At 40.5% G+C, this 2,329-nt stretch overlaps 1 pseudogene; it reads right to left on the bottom strand.

Moving 5' to 3' along the window:
• Positions 1-551: 551 nt before the first annotated feature.
• LOC149159106 (zeatin O-glucosyltransferase-like) lies at positions 552-1,789 on the bottom strand (annotated as a pseudogene).
• Between the last annotated feature and the right edge of the window lie 540 nt (positions 1,790-2,329).

The following is a 2,329-nucleotide window of genomic DNA, read 5'->3' as shown; positions in this document are numbered from 1 at the left end:
TTTAAATAAAAACTTAAAAAATAAGAAACTTTTTTTTTTATGGTTTAACTGATAATCATACCAATAACATAATAATAATACTTTCTTCCCTATAAACAATTTAAACTTAAATTAAAAACTTGAAAAATAAGAAACTTCTTTTTATGGTTTAACTGATTGCTATCATACCTATTGCTATTTTTATTTACAATTGGAGTAGAGGACAAAAACAGCTAAAGAAAACATTTATTTATATAGAAATTCAAATTGAATGGCATTAGGGAAAGCGTCTTCCTCTTCAGAAGACGTGAACACTTGAGAGGTTTAGAGAAATAATAGATAACTAAATTCAATTTAAGTGTTTTTGAGAGGTTTAGAGAAATAAATCGATTTGAATAATTCAAATCAATCCTTGTACTAGTGAAACTAATACAATTCATTTTCACCGCATATTTAATCAAAATCTATAGGATTGAATGAAACCATATTGCTGGGTACGTCGAGGAAGAGATATGCCTTCGAAAAATAGAATTGTGTAGAGGTTAAACGTCAAGAATGATGCACAATAAAATCACATCGTTCTGTAGAATAATGAAATTGAGAAACATAATATCACATTCTTCGGTCATATAATGAAATTGTAAAGCCTCTTTAAGTTGAATTCGCAACCAAAACTTCATTGCAAAATCATCTGGGCATTATGATGCAGGTCCCACATCACAACCTTTACATCAGTAAAATGGGTGAACAATATATGGCCTCCTCCCATTTCATTGTTTTCCCAATTTCTGCACCTGCACGTTGGGCATTTTATTCTAGGGCCTCCGCTCATTTCATTGTGATAACTTCAGCACTACACAATTATGTTCCTTTCAAGAACTTCAGACTGATTCGATAAAAGGTGATTAACAAACGTGTCTAATACTGCTTCAGAAGATGAGGGGCAGCTAGAGCCCAACTTGAGTTTAAGAGACGCTGCTCTTTCTCTCATTTGGACTCCATGCTCGCTATCCATCAACAACGTCACTCCATTGCCAATTTCCTTCCTGCTCATCCGTCCATCCTGGGTTGGCCGGTCAACCATGGCAGCAACCTGGAGGTGACTAACCTGCATTTTGGCATTGTAATGATGATCTCCTCTCGTGGGCCATGCCAAGATAGGAACGCCCTGGATGATGCTTTCGACAGTGGAATTCCATCCACAGTGTGAGAGAAATCCTCCCGTGGAGGGATGAGAGAGTATGAGCAGCTGAGGCGCCCAACCACGGATTATCAAACCCAATCCCTCGATTCGACCTTTGAAGCCCTCTGGAAGCATGTACTCTCCTCCTCTGCCATTACTAACCTAATGATAATGAGGACGATGATCAGGATGAGGAGGAGGAGGACGGCGATGGTTCTATAAAACCCAAATGAATGGCTTCTGGGCAGCTTCCAATCCAAGAGCGAGCTCTGTCATCTCTTCATCGGAGGGACAGATTATGCGGCCGAAGGAAACGTAGAGAACTGATACAAGCACCTTGGAATTCAACCATTCCAGACATCGGTCTTCATCGATACTTCTCTTCCTGTTGCAGATGGCGCTATCATGCGTTATAGCAGTACATGGTTCTGACTGATTCCAGAAAGAGGAGAAGGGCAGAAAAGGCCCTGCTGCCCAGATGGGCTTCTCTATCTCCTTTTCTGTGTATTCGATGAACGGAAACTCCAGCTCCCAGCGTGTGTTGACCAAAATTTCCACGCAGTCCTCGACCCCATTCATCCACGGCAGGGATTGGGACCTCAAACCAGGAGGAGGAGGCGGAGGCATTCGTTCAGAAATGTTTTGATACTTTCACCACAAACTTCATGAAACGTCAGCACTGGGCGAATGTAACACAAAAACCATGGTGGAAACCCAACAATGGTTCTGTCATCAGTTCATTCCAAAAATTTGAGAACGGATTGAAATTCAAATTTCAAAGTTTGGAGGGTTTTCAAAATTCAATCGTATATGTATCGTATACAAAGGTGCATCCCGCTTAAAACTCAAACCTGAAATTTGAAATAGAGGGACTGTTGCCGCAACAAATATCCAGGCGATGTGCATTAATGGGAGTCAGAGCTACGGAGCTGCCCGGGAACATTGCCGGAGCTGAGTGATGAGATGTGGATGCATGGATGCATCCCCATGATCGGCTCTCCGGGTGACGTCAATCTGTTGTCAGGTAGGTGCATTAATGATGCTATAGGGTATGAAATAGACTTGCCATAATTGTGTGAGGTTAATCTTGATATTCCATGAGATAGGGTTAATTTTCACAATAGGATTCTCCACTTTTTCTGATGAGATTTAGTTAATATATATATA

This window comes from Pinus tabuliformis, chromosome 5_2, assembly GCF_031772625.1.
Source record: "Pinus tabuliformis cultivar Carrire ecotype Pingquan chromosome 5_2, CPIR1, whole genome shotgun sequence".
NCBI classification, from domain to species: Eukaryota; Viridiplantae; Streptophyta; class Pinopsida; order Pinales; family Pinaceae; genus Pinus; species Pinus tabuliformis.
The sequence above is the reverse complement of the archived record's forward strand: the minus strand, read 5'-3'. Positions and strand labels throughout refer to the sequence as shown.